Raw genomic sequence first — 19,073 nt, forward strand, 5'->3', positions numbered from 1 at the left:
TTCCTTACAAATGCTCAACGAAGGCTTCATTCATGTCGTTAGAAACTCACTTACAGAAGGCTTTCCATTTCAAATGCTCACGTGGCGCATTGTGAAGAGTGCTTGCGAGCTGTGCGCGTCTCAAAAATGCTTTTATGACGCAAAATTAATGTAAACACCATCAGTAATGTTTAATGGATTAAACAGACAGGGCAAAAACATCTTATATTTCAAAAGAGATTGTGCATTGGTGTGAATGCAGGTCTCCCGCTGTCTATGATGTCATCATTAATAATCAAACAACAGTAAAGCTGAGAAAGAGAAAAATCATTCACAGTTCAGACACTCTTAAATACTGAAAGCACTCTTTGTTCATTGCTTGTAATATGTTTTTTTGTTCCTCTTTATGATTTACTACTTTGGGCCCTATTTTAACGATCTGAAACGCAAGTGTCAAAACGCGAAGCGCAAGTAACTTTGTGGGCGGGTCTCGGCGCTGTTGCTATTTTCCCGGCGGGATAAACGGCTCTTGCGCCCGGCGCAAATCTAAAATGGGTTGGTCTGAAGTAGCTTCATTATTCATAGGTGTGGTTTGGGCGTAACGTGAATAAACCAATCCGAGCGTCATCCAACATTCCCTTTAAAAGCAGGTGCGCAAGTTCCATTATGGATTGCTATTATTATGGCGTATTTACCAGGCGCACGCCAGGAGCGGTTCACAGCCGAGGAGACTGATGTTCTTTTAAGAGCAGTGAAAGACAGAGAAGTGAAGTTGTAATGTTGTACATTATGGTAAAGGTGATTTCACAGTCTTTTTTTTTTCAGTCTTTCAGTTTTTTCAGTTTTTCAGTCGATTTTTGTTCCTGGTTCTTGACGGACAAACCAATTTGTCAGATGTCCTTATATACATATATGTCTTGCCACTATTGGGCAAACAGGTCTTATCCTTAATTATTACAATTAGCCTGAATCATTTGTAAGCTAGATTTATGCCTATTTTTTCACATCTTCGTGGCACACCACAATGATTTCCGTCATATGACGGATGAAGATGAAGATATCTCATGTGTTAATATTTTTTTAGTGTAACAATTTATGATTTTCAAAAATAACTTGCATCTGTGTAGATTACATGAGCAAAGTGTATGCGCGTTGTGCACGCTATACATTATGGTCAAGCATGCGCCCTTAAAATAGCATAATGAACAACGCGCAACGCGCCACTGACTTTAGACTAGGTTTTTTCTGGTCAGTGGCGCAATTGTTTAATGAAACAGCAAAATAGCACCAGGGATTGTTTGCGCCGGAACACGCCTCCTTTTTTGCGCTGAACCGCCCAGGGAGCGCAAGTGCATTCACTAGTTTAGCGACGTGCTTCTGTGGAGGGAAAAGCGCGCTTTGCGCGGGTGCAAAATAGGAATGACACATGCGTCGGTGTACAAAGTCAATTGCGCTGGGTGCAAGATAGGGCCCTTTATGTTTTGCAAAAATTGCAAATTTTCCCAACGCCCTGCCTCCTTCTGCAATTGATACCATCCCAAGTATTTTTGTTTGTTCTAAAGGCTCAATTTCTAAAGGTTCAAAAGGCTCTGTTGACAGTTTGTGTACCATTTGGTTTTCAGACCTTAAAGGTCCCATGGCATGAAATTTTCATTTTATGAGGTTTTTCAACAATTATATGAGTTCCCCTAGTCTGAATATTGTCCCTAAGTGGCTAGAAATTTTGATCGGTGTAAACCGAGTTGTGGCTGTCTTCCTCTGCCTTTGAGAAAATGACAGCCCAGACGAGCTGATCTGGAATTTTCCTGTTATGAAGTCATAACAGGGACGGTTACCTCCCTTTCCTCCGCCCAGAGAATTTGGCACACCCATGCGAGCGCCATATTTGTCCTCAAGAGATCATGGCTTGTGAACGAGTTGAATGCTGGCAGTTTCTCAGTGTTTGGATGTACAAATGAAAACAGAAATCTTTTTCAGTTCCTTCTGATCTGTGATCAGAGATGTCTGATGTGTAGCTAATTATTTATTATTCGTGCACACACTGTGGCTTCTCTCTCTCCCGACAGAACAGTGTTTTTTTGTTTTCTATCTTGTGAGTCCATGTTTTTGTACGTCCTCGTTGCGTCTACACTGTAAAAAATGAAATTACCATTTGTCCAGCATACTGTGGTTTTTGAGTCACATATATTAGGAATTGTGAATAACTGTGAATCTACATAAAAATACATGTTGGTCCAACAAAATTCGCCAAAATGTCACTACTACATGACAAAAAAACAAAATTTTCTGGACAAACATTTTTATGTTGAGTAGCAACCACAAGATCTATATTTTGCGCATGCGTGATGAGGCAGCAAATCGCGCCGAATGCACAGGGTTTCCTTCTCCATTTTTTTGCGGTTGCGCCTCATTTTCTCTGTGCCATGTGGAAGTTTGCTCATCCTTTGAGGATCTAATATTGCCATACGCCTGTAGGTAAGTAATAATATTACTTTTACTTTTATTCATGCAATGAATTTCATACTCCCAAGCTGACAGTGTGTTATTAGACATAATACTTGTTGTGTGAGGTTAAAATGCTAATTGTTAAACCGCAGATACTCATATGTTGGCGTAATAATACGTATACATTAAAATTCATATCATTGAAGCACCTTTGCCATCAACAGAAATGTTTTGTGTAGGCTAAATTAACAAAAAAAAATGCTGTGTAGCCTCCTGTAGTTTTAAAGTTTGTCACTGGTCAGAAAAATAGCTCATTAAAGTTCTCTAGACACAGATTATGGTAAATTAGATAATTTATTTTAAGCATTTCAACTAAGTTATCAGGATCCCAGCGCAAATGCAGTAATTTATCCCTCTAACATTACGTGCAGGCAGGGCCGGATTGGGACTCATTTTCAGCCCTGGAGTTTCATGCCTTAGACCGGCCCACTTTAGTTCACGACTGACTATATTAAAATAATGTAATTAAAACCTCAGAATATAAGTCTGCAATAGGCGCACCGTTCTCTACAGCCTTGTAATTATTTGTATTTTTGAATTTTTTTTTGCAAAAACAGTAGCCTAAGTTTTATCAGTAAATAACAGGACAGTATCAGAATCTATTTTCTTTAAGAAAAAATAAATATATACAAAATAAAGATTAAAATAAAATGTATTGCACTTTCTAATGACAGTAGCATCCAGGGCCGGCCCAAGCCCTTATGGGGCCCTAAGCAGAATTTTATTTGGGGGCCCCTCTGTGCCACCGATACGATTGACTATTGTTAATTCTTGATAATTCGCACACCCAGTATCAATTTTATTAGTTGTAGCTGTGTTGCTTTCATCATGTCTGCCTGTCATGTTTTTACCCTTATACGGTTTTTAATTGTAACAGTAGCAAACCCACAGGAGTGCTCAGGCGTTAATATTTAAAGTCTTAAGGCTGATTTATACTTCTGCGTCGGACCTACGCCGTTAGTTACGCGTTGGTTTTGATTTATACTTCTGCGTTTTTGTCCGCGTCAATATGCAATTAACCATGCAGACCGCTAGGAGGCAGAGTCCTTTTTTCTGCATCCTGGCTGATTTGTAGATTGTATGCACAAAAAACTAATTTCCCATTAATTTCCTATGGGGGTCATTTTTGACCCGAAGGTCCTGAGTGTGACCTTTTTTTTTTACGACCACTTAGACTTTTCAAATCCTGTCAAATGGGTGTTCATATACCAAGTACCAATAAAGTCACCAAGTTTCGGACCATTCCGATGAAGCTACAATTTTTTAAATTTTTTTATAAAACGCAAGATCCACTATAGTGGTAAAAATGTGCTATTGCGTGATAAAAAGGCTCAATGTGTCCACCGGATGGCACCGATCTCATTTAAAAAATTGCTTTCATGAGGCCTAGACTTGACTCTAAAATGAAATACAGCTTTAATAAAAAAAAAAAAAAAAAAAAAAAAAAAAAATATATATATATATATATATACACATTTTTTATTTTATTCAATGGGAAAAAATGGGTCATAATTATTGCATAAATATTAATTATAATTCATAAAATTATCTCAAAACACCAAAAAAGAAAAGAAAAAATATTATTGAACAAAAATATATTTCATTGATTTTACTCAAATCTTTTTTATCTTACTGTAATCCCGCCCTCCGGGTCATTTTTGACCCGAAGGTCCTGAGTGTGACCCATAAATGAAGAACCCCAGAGGGTTAAGGCCATTTCGCGATTTCAATCATCATAAAATAACTTTGCCGGAGAGTAATTTCTTGTGCTCTTGGGGGCCCTCTGGTGGCCAAGGGGGCCCTAAGCAGCCGCTTAGTTCGCTTATGCCTTGGGCCGGCTCTGGTAGCATCTCTTTTTCAAGGAAACAGCTGCTTTACAACTTCAAATATTTTACACAAATATGAGAACATTACTTAAAGAATTAAACAAGTATTGCACTGTTATCTGACTTTTTGCACCTGTATTTAAATCACAATAAAAGTATATTGTAATCTTTAACATATTTGACATGGAAAGCACATTCAAATTAAATTGAATTAAATCAAAGCAAATTCAAAATGGAAAAATATGCAGGCTTAATTCATATTACTTTTATCATATTCTCTTTTAATCGTGGGCTTTGTATATTCACTATCATTTGATTAAAACATAATGGGTCACTACACTAGTAACAATTGGGCATAGAAAGTTGTTATATTGTAACTGTGATCACTGCAACAACAAAAAAATGCTTCTCTTAGTATTTTTGTCTCGTTTCCAGTACAAATATATATAAAAAAAATATTACATCAAGATGCATTTACTAAACAAGTATGAAAAACACCTCAAAATTAAGTGATTTTTTGCTTAAAACAATCAATATTATCTACCAATGGTGTAAGAAAAATAATAGTTTTAGATTTAGCTTGTTTTAAGCAACAACAACAAAAAATCACTTGTTTTTTAGAGTGTTTTTTCCCCCCGAAAACAAGACATAATTTCTTATGCCATTTCACTTGTCTAGTAAATGTATCCTGAATTAAGAATATTTAGATATTTGAACTGGAAACAAGTAAGATACGAAGTAAGAAAATAATTTTTTCAGTGATAATGTTTGCTTATTCACACACTATGCTACAATAGCAGCTTAGTCCTGTGTCTTTCACAGTGAGAGCATAAGTCTCTTCACAACTGGGTCCTGGCTCTCTTTCTGACACTAAATGAAATTTGTTACATTTATTTCTCACCACAAATATCCCCTTTTTACAAAGCTTTCAAATCAAGTCAAGTCAGTTTCATTAATGTATTGCTGAATCATCAGGTATCATTAATTATCTCAGGGCATTTTTCATTGAGCAGGGCTCTTCATTACTATTAGTTCTTCTGAATGACAATCTGGTGTGTTGGGCTCATGACTGGAGCTTGGTAACGTTACTGGGCCTTGCTCTTCACTGTTAGCAGCAAACCGGACTAGAGGCGGCTGCTGCTGAAGAGCTACAAGAAAAAGTTTGATACATGAGCGTGGTTTGCAGACAACGTTGTTTTGCACGGTCGCTAGCAAATTGCACTGCTCCTAACTACCTTAACGTTAGCTTACTTACCGGCCTCGTCGTCTTCATTAGATTTTTTTTTTGAGGAAAAATGTGCTGCTCAGCTTAGAACATTTGGCCGCGTCATTTTCCAAAGCTTTCTTCTTTTTTATTCTGGCCTTTTCAGCGCCGCATTTGCGCTTCATTATCCATTTTTATCTGACTTTTTATTTTTATTTTGAGCAACTTGCAAGGTGCTGTGTCAGGGGCGGGGCCAGGGAGTAAAAAGATAATCACGTCATCATTAACCTGCGGGCTGCACTCTGCGAGAAAATATTAAATAAAAAAGAGTGGGGCTGCGGTAAAATAATAAATAAAAAGAGTTCAACTGCGGTAAAATAATAAATAAAAAAGTGGGGCTGCTGTGAGTGCAGGCAGCTTAGGGACAGCATCCATATTTCAACCCAGTGCCATGACAACAACGGCCCTCGCAGCCAAAAAAACAGACCGGCCCACCGGGAATTTTCCCGGTGCTCCCGATTAGCCAATCCGGGCCTGCGTGCAGGGTTGCCAGGTTTTCACAAAAAAACCCGCCCAATTGCTAGACAAAACGCGTTTGGGGGTAAAATATGTGTCTTTTTGGTAGGGTTGCCTACTAAAATTGGCATTCCCGTGGCTAAATATCACATAATTGAGGTCGCTTCAAACTCGCGGACATGAAAAACAGCCCGCGGCAACAGTGTTGAAGTAGCCCAAATGACTTGGCAACACTGATTACGGGGTAATAGCCTACTTGTCAAGTAAATAATAAAATAATTGTACACATGATAAAAGTTTCATATAGCCAAGATAAAGGAAACTAATGAGTAATATTTCTGTTTAACATACGATTATTCAAATGATTTAAATTTAGTTGAGGTTGGTTCTTTTCTCTTTTTTGGTCTCTAGATGGCGCTGATTTGCTGATTGTCTATCTGTGCATTTGTAATGGAGAAAGACAGCGGAGATTTACAGGGGAAAATTTAACCAGTGAGGTACGTATAATGTGTACATTTTTAATATGTTACCCTCACATACACGATGTATGGATAGATAAACTTTTATGCAACTGTATGATAGCCGTTTCTATGTGATGTTTCATCGTTCAAATTTCTCAGACGCATATGTATGTATATAACGGTTTGTATGTCTGTGTATAGAACAGATCATTCTTGAAAAACCATTCAGAGATCTTGTTTGTACATCCTATGATTTTAAATATGGGGACAAAGATAAAATGTGTTCTAAAAGTGTAGAATATGACTCTTAAATGCATTGTATTTTATCTTTATTTTTTATAATAATTTAAATTAATATAAAGTTGTGATTTGTACAATATAAGGTTCTAGCTGAACATTTTCTATTTTTCAGGATTTAATGCAGTGTAAACACTGCAAATTCAGATGTTCAAATGAAGACGTTCTTCTGAAGCATTATCAGCTGCGTCACCAAAGACTTTCCAACTGGCCTTGCATTAATACGGAGTGCGTTTGTATTTTCAAAACTGCAGGTGCTTTAAGATCCCACCTATCTAAATCCCACCCCATCAGTGACACAGTCAATCGAGAAATTTCAACATTTAATTGTGAATTGTGTGAATTCAGAGAAATTTGTAATGAGAGAATTTTTTTTGGTCACCTGTTAAATCATCTTAAACGCAGAGAAACAGTTCAGTGTCCCTTTAAAGGATGTGGATTTAAAACAAACAATCGACCTACCTTCAGCTCTCATAGAAGCAGAAATCATAAGAATTATACATTAAATGACTTTCTAACTGCAATATCTCCGAGAGTGTTGATAATGAAGTGCCGTGTACCTCCCAGAGCACTTTAGAGAGTGAATTTGGTGAAGAAGATAGAATAGAACCATTTGAAGATGTAAGTACTGAGACACTTGAACGCAAGATCGCTTCACTTTTATTGTGTATGCAAACAGTGTTGCATGTCACAAAAAATGCTACTCAGAAAATAGTTGAACTTAAAAGTATTTTGTAATTTTCCAAATCGCATGCCATCCGTAGTATAGACGAGATTCTCACAAAGCACAACATTAATATTGATAGTACCGTAGTCAAAGAAATGTCAGATTCTGTATTTCTGACAAATCCTCTTTCCCTTTCGTTCAGTCACTACGACGTACGTTAGTGACTAACGAATGGGGGTTTCGCTTAGAAGCCAATCATCTTCGAGAATTCAACAGCGCCCAATGGCAGTGCCAATGCCATGGGCATGCGGAATTTGCATGCGTAACTCCGCCCCACCTCGTGGGTATATAAGGAAGTACGCTGGCAACATCGCATTATGTTTCTGTTTTGGAGCCAAGAGGATCTCTTCACTCCTTCAAGCCTGATCTGAGTCTTCGACAGCTTTTCGAGACGAGCAGCTTTCCAGAGGCGTTGGTGTTACGGCGCGTTCCAGTGATCATCATACTGCCTGCCTGCTGATCTGCGCAGTGGTCTGCTAGACAGCTGGTGTGTGGTCCCTGGGCGCTTCGGCGTTCTCTGCGAAGCTTCCTCTCCTAAAAGAGCTTACACGTGACGCGTCCTTTTCAGGATGTCTCGTCCGTGTACTTCTGGGTGTGGCCGGTTGTTATCTCCCTCTGATGGGCACAAACACTGTCTGATATGTTTGGGCTTTCAGCATGCTCAGACAGTGTTTGTGGATGAGTCATGTTCCCACTGCGGGAACATGACCATTGCGGTGTTGCGGTCAAGACTCCATGACCTTCGTAATGAAGTGAGAGTCCCCTCTACCACACCCCGATCTACTGAGTCCCAGAGGCCCAGTACTTCGGCTGGTGGTCAGGGTGACCTGACGGTTACGGTGTGGAACAAAGCCCCGACGCTCATGCCTCGGGCCACACCCCGTCTTGCACACTGCAACCCGCGAGTGTCCAGACGCAGATCGCGGGGCCGGCTCCTGCCCCCTCGCGCATCTCGTTTGGCGCTCCGGAGGAAGATGCGATGTCGGTCACCGCATCACAAGGTGGGCTCGAGTCCTCTGAGGATGATGACTCGGCTGTGCTGCCGCCTTCGGGCGCGCCAGCATTGCCCGAGTCGGACCCAGAGCTGACAGCCATGTTGTCTCGGGCAGCCGTGAGCTTAGGGATAGAGTGGAACCCTCCGCCCTGTCCCGAACGCTCTAGGCTCGATGATTGGTTTTTGGGAGCGCGCGCTGACAACCGTCAGTCCCCGCCCCCAATACCTTTCTTTCCCGAGCTTCATGAGGAACTCGCGCGGTCCTGGAAGTCCCCGTTGTATTCCCGTGACCGAGCGCCCCTCCCACCCGGTCCAAGCAGCAGCCTTCACCCGGGCCGGGTCGCGGAGGAAGCCGTAGGAAGGCGTCCAAGTCCCCTCAGGCCGCCCCGCGCCCCGCTAAACGCCAGGCCAAGCGGCGCTCCTGAGACGGACGGCTCAGGGATGGGAAATTCTTTCGAGGAGATGGTGGCAGGACCACTCCTTCCCCCAGTGGAGGGCCGGGGGAGAATCCTTTGTTCAGCTGCTGGCCCCCGGGTCAGCAGCACCCTATTTTGGTCAAAGAAAGAATTAACACTCCCATCCCTGAGCCCACAGAGTCCGGTGATGACGGTGCGCGCCACCCACGGGTCCCGCCACTCGCATCCCACTCTGTCGCCAGCCTCCTGGCAGAGCAGACCCCAGTGGAACGTGCGTCCTTCCCTGGTCTCCTCTGTCAGGACGCAGCAGTCAACCGTGCCCCCGCACCGGGACGCCCCTCAGCCTCCCATGTCCGGGCCGTTGACGCTGCATCGCTGCAAACCCACACCGGGTACGTCTGTACTCCGTATGAACCTGTTGGCACAGTTTCTGGGAGTCTGGCTTCAGCTTCCAGGGCTGTCCCGCTGGGTCGAGCGGACCATCAGACGCGGCTACGCGATACAGTTCGCGCAGGTTCCTCCCTGCTTCCGGGGAGTCCGTTCCACCATGATCGGGGCCAATGCCCCCATCATGCGAGCGGAGATTGCCACCCTACTGGCGAAGGGTGCGATCGAACCTGTCCCTCCAGCCGAGATGAATTCCGGGTTTTACAGCCCGTACTTCATTGTACCCAAAAAGACCAGTGGGTTACGACCGATCCTGGACCTGCGCGTCTTGAACCGTTACCTTTACCGGTTTCCGTTCAAGATGTTGACAGCGAAACGCCTTTTCGAATGCGTTCGTCCAGACGATTGGTTTGCAGCGATCGACCTGAAGGACGCCTACTTCCATGTCTCCATTCTACCTCGACACAGACCGTTCCTACGGTTTGCTTTCGAGGGGCGGGCATATCAGTACGCAGTTCTACCATTCGGGCTATCTCTGTCCCCTCGCGTCTTTACGAAGATTGCCGAGGCAGCCCTTGCGCCCCTTCGGCAGCACGGGGTTCGCATCCTGAACTACCTCGACGACTGGCTCATACTGGGTCACTCTCGAGAGCAGGTTTGCGGACACAGAGATTTGGTGCTCCATCACCTAGCCCGTCTGGGCCTTCGGGTCAACTGGGAGAAGAGCAAACTTTGCCCTGCGCAGAGGATCTCTTTTCTCGGTATGGATACCGACTCGGTCGCCATGTGCGCGCAGCTTTCGAGCGAGCGCGCGCAGTCTCTGCTGACTTCCCTTCGTCAAATCGAGGGCAAGAGTGCGGTTCCACTGAAACTATTTCAGAGGCTCCTGGGGCATATGGCATCTGCAGCCACGGTGACGCCGCTCGGATTGCTTCATATGAGACCGCTTCAGCACTGACTACGCAATCGAGTCCCGAGATGGGCATGGCGGTCTGGCACGCTCCGGGTACAAGTGACTCGGGCCTGCTTACAGACTCTCACCCCGAGGTCGAACCTCAGTTTTTTACGGACCGGAGTGTCCTTAGAACGAGTTTCCAGGCATGTTGTTGTATCAACAGATGCATCATCCACGGGCTGGGGTGCCATGTGCAATGGACAAGCAGCCGCGGGCTCCTGGATAGGACCCTAGCGCCTTCTGCATGTCAATTGCCTCGAGTTACTGGCAGTACGGTTCGCCCTGCACCGCTTCCGAGCGTTGCTGAGGGGTCAACATGTACTAGTCAGGACAGACAACAGTAGCGTACATCAACCACCAGGGCGGTCTACGCTCCCGCCGTATGTCTCAACTCGCCCGCCATCTCGTTTTGTGGAGTCAGAAGCACCTGAGGTCCCTTCGTGCTGTCCACATCCCCGGAGACCTGAACTGTGCAGCCGACGAGCTCTCACGGATTCAGCCTCTCCCCGGAGAGTGGAGACTCCACCCCCAGACGGTCCAGCTGATATGGGAACGGTTCGGCGACGCACAGGTAGATCTGTTTGCCTCCCAGGACTCTTCCCATTGCTCCCTGTATTATTCCCTGACCAAGGGCACCCTTGGCACGGATGCACTGGCGCACAGCTGGCCGCCAGGGCTACGCAAGTATGCGTTTCCCCCAGTGAGCCTTCTTGCACGGGTACTGTGCAAGATCAGGGAGGACAAGGAGCAGGTCATGTTGGTCGCCCCGTATTGGCACGGCCAGACCTGGTTCCCAGAACTTATACTCCTTGCGACAGCCCCTCCCTGGCCTATTCCTCTGAGACCGGACCCCCTCACTCAGAGACGGGGCACCTTTTGGCACCCGCGTCCAGCGTTCTGGAAGCTCCACGTGTGGCTTCTGGACGGGACGCGGCAGGTTTGAGTAGTCTTCCACCTGCGGTGGTCGCTACCATCACTTCCGCTAGAGCTGAGTCTATGCGACGTCTCTATGCGTTGAAGTGGAACCTCTTCATCACATGGTGTTCTTCCCGCCAAGAAGACCCCTGGAAATGCCCGATCGGGTCCGTGCTATCGTTTCTCCAGGAGGGGGTGGAGCGAAGGCTGTCTCCTTCCACCCTTAAAGTGTATGTGGCCGCAATATCTGCCTACCACGATCTCCTGGGAGACAAAAAGGTAAGTCAGCACGACCTGATCATCAGGTTCCTGAGGGGGGCGAGGAGACTGAATCCTCCTCGCTCTCCTCTCGTTCCCTCTTGGGACCTCTCAGTAGTCTTAAGTGCTCTGCAGAGGCCTCCCTTTGAGCCTTTGCGGTCGGCTGAGATTAAGTTCTTGTCTATGAAGACGGCTCTGCTGACCGCATTGGCCTCGCTTAAGAGGGTCAGGGACCTGCAAGCATTTTCGGTTGACGAAGCGTGCCTTGAGTTCGGGCCGGCTAACTCTCACGTGATCCTGAGACCCCGGCCCGGATATGTGCCCAAGGTTCCCACCACTCCGTTCCGAGATCAGGTGGTGAACCTGCAAGCGCTGCCTTTGGAGGAGGCAGACCCAGCCTTGGCATTGCTCTGTCCAGTACGCGCTCTCCGCGTTTACGTAGACATGACGCAGTGTTTCAGGACCTCAGACCAGCTCTTTGTCTGTTATGGTGGAGAGCGGAAGGGAAGAGCTCTCTCAAAGCAGAGGTTGTCTCACTGGATAGTGGACACCATTGTTTTGGCTTACCAGCAGCAAGGTCGACCATGTCCCCTTGGTGTGAGGGCACACTCCACCCGGAGTGTGGCCTCCTCTTGGGCTCTAGCGCATGGCGCCTCGCTAACAGACATCTGCAGAGCTGCAGGCTGGGCGACACCCAACACATTCACCAGATTCTACAATCTCCGAGTGGAGCCAGTGTCCGACTATGTACTCGCCCCTACGGGTGGCCGGTAATGGGCCAGGCTCAGGTGTCTTCGCTTGCTCGCCATTCCACTCCAAGGACTGGATACGTGCGGTATTTTCCCTCAGGTGAGCTCCCCGAGAGCCCTGAGCTCCTCCAGCACTGCTCACGCCGACATCAGTTCAGTCTGCCCTTTCGAGCCCAGACCCTCATGTCCGGCCAGGTGCTCCGTGTGCATGGTTCCCCTCCGGCGACCCCCACACGAGTATTTCCACCGTAAGCCTCCTCAGCGAGCAGGTGTCTTTCCCTTGGCAAGTCCCTGCCACCCCTAGGGTTAAAAATCCACCTTCGGCTGGTACACTAGAGATCTTCCATATGCAGCCCTTAGCGGGTCATATGTGTGTTCTTAAGCCCTCCCTACGGTAGGCATCTTGGCATTCCCTCACTGGGATATGCTTCCCAGTGTACCTTGGTAATCCTGTGATAAGTGGGAGTCCTTCGTCCGTACTAGTCTTACGACAGGGTACTCACACTTACGCAGGGCACTGGACGACAGCTGAGTGGCGTTGTTGTATTGGAACCCCCATTCGTTAGTCACTAACGTACGTCGTAGTGACTGAACGAAAGGGAACGTCTCGGTTACGTATGTAACCCTCGTTCCCTGAGGAGGGAACGGAGACGTACGTTTCCTTTGCCACATTAGCTGTGCTGCCTGGAACGCGGAGTTCAGTCTTGGCTCCTGCAGCAGTAACATAATGCGATGTTGCCAGCGTACTTCCTTATATACCCACAAGGTGGGGCGGATTTACGCATGCAAATTCCGCATGCCCATGGCATTGGCACTGCCATTGGGCGCTGTTGAATTCTCGAAGATGATTGGCTTCTAAGCGAAACCCCCATTCGTTAGTCACTAACGTACGTCTCCGTTCCCTCCTCAGGGAACGAGGGTTACATACGTAACCGAGACGTTTTGCAGCCATATCTGAAAAAGGTACTTTGTCTACTGACTATAGAAGAAATGCATATTTCAAAGAGAACTTCAGTGTAATTGAACCTACAGAATATCTTTATCAACATGGTCATAAAGAAGGCTTTGTTCATGTGCCAGTCATTCGGGTGCTTGAAACCTTGTTAAAGCAAGACAGTTTTGTAGATAAAATTGAGTTTACACATGAATATGTACCTGGACAGTACAGTTCTTTTCAAGATGGAAAGTACTACAGGGAAAGTGGATTTGTTACAGTAGAAGAGGTTCCTCTGTCCTTAGCCTTTTATATAGACGAGTTTGAAATTTGCAACCTTTTAGGCACATCAAGAAAAATTCACAAAATTACTGCTGTGTACTGGGTTGTCTTAAATTTACCTGCAAAGTTTAGATCTACTTTAACATCAATCCAGTTAGCTGTTTTAGGAAAAAGTGTTGATGTTAAGAAATTCGGAAATTACACATTTTTGGAACCTTTGATAAAAGAGTTAAAAACTCTGGAGCAAGATGGTGTGTTTGTTGAAGCTTTAGGCCATCACGTGAAGCCAACTGTATTCTGTGTGTGTGCAGATAATCTTGGAGCGCATGGTCTTGCAGGCCACCAGGAAAATTTTAATGTAGATAAGTTTTGTTGATTCTGTTTGATTAGTCGTGATCAAATCGCAACTGTCAAAGCAAGTGACTTCCCTTTGAGGACTGTTAATCAGCATGATTTGTTTGTGGAACAGCTTAAGCAGAGTGACATTCTCCAGAGTGTTAATGGTATAAAGAGTGAGTGTGCATTGAGTAAACACTTAAGATTCTTTCATCCAGTTACTGGATTTCCCCCGGATATTTTACATAATTTCTTTGAAGGTGTCATACCGGTGGAATTATATTTGTGCCTCAGAGATTGGATTTCAAAAGGTTTCGTTACTCTTGAAAGACTAAATCACTCCATTAAATTTTTTACATTAAATTTCCTTACAAGCACTTTGACAAGGTCAACAAACCAAAGACAATTCTAAAATCTGGCCTTGCTAAAGGGTCAATTGGAGGGAACGGCCATGAAAATTGGACTTTGTTGCGGTTACTCCCTCTCATGATTGGGAATTATATCCCAGAACATGAGCCATCATGGGATATATTAATGGATCTAAAAGAGATTGTTGAAATTGTTTTGTCAAACGGCATCTCTGAGGAAACTCTGTGTTATCTGTCATTTAAATTGGCTGACCACTGCTTGCTCCTTACATCCACTTTTCCGGACTTTAGATTAAAGCCGAAGCACCACTTTATCGAACACTACCCGGAACTAACAAGATGTTTTGGACCTTTAGTGAGTTTGTGGACTATGCGATTTGAGTCTAAGCACTCTTTCTTTAACTTCTTAACCCGCATCGGATCGTGGACGGGGGGGTTGACGGATAGTGGGGGGGGGGGGTACTTTTATTTACTTTTGTTTTATACAAAATATTCAATCAACTATCACAAACTATGCATCATTTGAAAGCTAAAACACTCAAGATTCATGTTCTGAACTTGTTTTTGCAATAAATACACCAGAGAGGAAAGGGTTAAATGAAACGCTAAAGGACCGTCCATGTAAACATTAGCATAATATCAGCGTTACTCATCTTTCATCTCCTGTCGTTCAGATCAGATCGGACGAATCCAATAAACACCCGCATACATCTCTGTGTAAGAGTCCACTCTTCAAAATGCATCCCACTTTTTAATCCAAAACAACGAAAAAATAGGGAAAAAACTAAAAATCCTCCGTTGTTTGCAAGAGAGTTTTGAGTTAGCGTGATCAATCATGTCCATTTTCAATGAAATATCGATTCTATTCCGTGTCTGGCAAACTCCCCCTGCTAGAATAGCTTCTCCCACGTATTTTAAACCCTCCCCCGTCTCTCTCCTTCAATCAGAGACTCTTCTGGGATGCATCATATAGAGGAAGTGCCTTACAGGCTTGGTGAGCTGTCAATCATTGCGCCCATGGTTTTCGTTGGATAAAGGCACTCGGTGCCCAGCCAATGCCTTTCCAACAAAGGTTTGATTGATGGACTTAGTAACCAATCAAAAGGCATTATCTTGCGCAGTTTGCGTAAGTAGGCTTTGGTGAATACTGTTTGTGCGCTGTATTCAGTGAGAGACTGCGCGCTCCACTGCAGTTGCGCCATGGAGAGCGCGCAGCCTCTCACTGACGCTTCCCATCAGCTAAATTAGTTTTTTACACTTTGTAATCTCTGTAAATAGTTGCTTTAGTTTTTCAGTAACTGTTTATCCATTATAATTAGTAGTATATTGCAGTTTATTGCAGATTTATTTGAATGAAAAACTACTCTTTACAATAGCAAATGTTCTGAAATAAATGGCCTTTTTGAAATGACGCCTAGACTTTTCTTGACATAAAAGCTCACAGAAGCTACATTACTGAGAGAATCATCCTCATATTTGAATCATGACATGATTAGACATTCAGTTTTATATTTAAGTTATTTTCAGGCTCTTAACATTAAATTATAATATTTTTTTCCCTAAGTGAAAACAAAAAACAAAAAACGTGAGTCACTTACATGTATATTTACATGTATATTACTCTGTTCCCATATTACTTTGAGTTATTATGACTCTTGGGTAGCAATATTTCAAGTGTCTAGTTTAAAATAAGACCAGGTTTATGAATATAGACCATAGGGTTTAAGAGCTGCAGACATTTTCATTTGGGTATATCGTTTTCAAAGAATTCCTAAAAAATGGGGCGCTTGTTAAGAGGTTAAGAAGGTTGTGCATGATACTCGCAACATGAAAAATGTGCTTCTTACTCTTTCCACGAAACATCAGCAGATGATTGCCTACCATTTGGATGCACAAAGCCTTTTAAAATCAGAGTTGTATGTTGAAAAAGTGGATGTAGTTAGCATATCATTGTTGGATGCAACACTGAGGTGTGCTGTACAAAGCAAGTTCCCACATTTGCACACTGTGTCGCTGTCCAAAGATGTTTGTCTGCATGGAACTCAATATGCTAAGAACATGGTCATTTCTGCAGGACACTCCAATGGACAGCCTGAGTTCTTCAAGATAGAAAGCATGTTGCTTGATTCTGCCAAAGTGTCCTTTATATCAAAACGACTCTCCACTTGGTATATAGAACATTTGAGATCGTACGAACTTGTTGAGAGCAACTACGCTGACATGGTTGTCCTTGATCCTGGTGACTTGATGATGACTTGATGATTATCACCCTTTGATTCCATACAGTTTTGGAGAGAAAGCACCTATAATGGTATGAGGCAACTTTGTTTGTTGATTTATTTAACATTTTTAAAAATAGTTTATTGAAACTGGATTCATGATTTACAGCCTTTACTACTGTGAGTTGTCATTTCCTCCACTGAAGCCCGGAGAGTCCAGCTTCCTGAAGTGCCTGAATCAGTTGACTCTCTTATCAGTATTCTTCAAGAGAAACTGTAACTACAAGGACAGTTTTTTCTGCAATTTGAGGACCCTGATTTTGGGAATACACTTTGGAACCTGTCTGAGATCTCAGAGCTGCCCAATGAAAGAGCAGTCTTGCACATTCAGTGGTCCAAGTCTTCACTTGATGAAACCAACCACCTACCATCCATCTCATCTCTTGATACTGCTAGTCTCGACTCCTCTGAAGGGTCCTCCCACAGCCCCACAGTCTCTGTACAAAAGTATTTACGCATTGCCTCCGAATGGCCTTTGCCATTCCCTATACCAACTCTCTCATTTGATGTTGAGCTAAAGCTACGACGAGGGAATGAGACGCATGAAAAAACAAAAATAGGCATTGATGTGACTAGAGTCATAAGAGTTTTTGACATAAAGGCATATCCTAACAACCAGGAAATTGAATCCATTGCATCTGCACTGGTTTCCAAGTACCCTTGCCTTAAGGAACCTGGCAAAGGAAAGGGTTACGAGGGATGGTTGATCAGCATAAAGAACAAGCTAAAAAATTTTCAAGCAAAGTTGCGAGTGGCAGGTTGCAATGAAGTTAGTGTGAACAGGAAGCGAAGAGATGATGGAAATAGTTTCACCCTGAAGAAGGCAAAGCGTGGAGAAGTCAATCATGTCCCGGAACATCCTTGCAACCACACTGACACTTCACTTGAAGAGCAAAGACTTTTATTGGTGGAAGAAACAAAAAAGGCAAGAAGGAACATGGTAGCCATAAGTGAAAAAATGGAACTAACATTTTCCCTCAGGAGAAAAGAAGTTGTCCAAGAGCAACCGATGACTGTAGAGGTTCAGGAGAGGTGGCCTGCACTCTTTTATCAAGAACAGGTAATTATATATTTTTTGCTTTCTTAATCTGTGTTCAGATCACATAATGTGTGCTTATTTATACAATTGAATTGTTTATTAACAGATTTGTGAGGAGTTTTTTAGAATCACCAACAAAGACCTTCTGGGAGTCTTCATGGCAGCCATTGACATGTACACACCGAAGCTCTTGAAACTTTACAGAGCCAGAAAAGGAGCTTTCGGACAGGACATGGAAGCGCTCCTAGAAAGACTTGAAGAAAGGGTACGTTCAATTTCAATGTTTTGATGGTTTGATCTATCTATCTAAATACAGTTCTCATACTTTAGCTCTTTGGTTGTTTCTTTTGTATGTTTTTCAAGACGACAGATATTGCTAATCACAGGAGGACTGCTGCTCTGGAAGGCCTGCCTGTATTTCTTCGCGAGAACCCAACCGAGCTATTCAAGAAGTGTAAAGTATGTATCAAAGACTTCAAAAAGCTTAAAGGGTTAGTTATTCCAAAAATAAATTCTGTCATGAATAACTTATTTTCATGTTATTCCAAACATGTAAGACTTCAGAATGCAAATTAAAATATTTGTAATTAAATCTGAGAGATTTTTGTCCCTCTATTGATAGTCTACGCAGCCCATCTAAGTAGCCCATGTGACTCCAGTGGTTTAACCTCTGTTTTGTGAAGTGATGCGAATGCTCTGTGCAAAAAACAAAATTAAAATAAATCTCCATCTAGGGATGTCACAATACCAAAATTCCAGTTGTTGGTACCAATACCATTAACATTTTGCGTTCTTATGATATTTAATTATTTGAAAAACATTAAATTAAATTCAATGAGTTTATTTAGGATGATAATCATTATAAGTAAATGCATATAAACATTTAAAGGCTGCATGGTGTTTAAAAGTAAACATTGTTTATAAAAAGATCAAATGAAAAATAAGCAACCCTCTAGATACATATAATAATTATAATAACATAGCTAAAACTGTACAATAGCGTAAAATATATTTCTGACAATAATGCCTGCGTGCGCTGCAAATGAAACCGCACGGAACATGCAGGATTAATATTTAAAATTGCTTTGCGTCACAAATATCTTGCTCTCGTAAACGTGTGTTGGTGATTTATAGTTTGAGAATAAATAGGTTTTTTTGTTATTTACACGCAGAGCACTCACATAGCTTATCAAATTGAGGTTGAACCACTGGAGTCACAACGATTACTTTAATTATGTCTTTACTACCTTTATGGGCCTTGAAAGCATTGGCTGTCAATGGAGGGACAGAAATATCTCAGATTAAATAAAAAAGATCTTAATTTCTGTTTTGAAGATAAACCTTAGATTGAGGGGGAGTAAATTATGACAGAATATACATTTTTGGGTGAACTAACCATTTAAAGTAGGGATGTTCAAACCTGCTCTTATAGGGCCAATGTCCTGCAGAGTGTAGCTCCAACCTACCTGGAAATTTCTAGTAATCCTGTGGACCTTTATTATCTGGTTCAGATATGTTTAATTGGAGTTTAAGCAAAAATCAGCAGCACAGTGACCCATAGAAAAGGATTGGAAACCCCTAGTTTAAACTGTTTCCAGATTTGGTGTTTTCTGCTTACTATTTACTTGTTCTAGGCCTAGATTATT

Source organism: Gobio gobio (genome assembly GCF_949357685.1).
Source record: "Gobio gobio genome assembly, chromosome: 8".
Lineage (NCBI taxonomy): Eukaryota > Metazoa > Chordata > Actinopteri > Cypriniformes > Gobionidae > Gobio > Gobio gobio.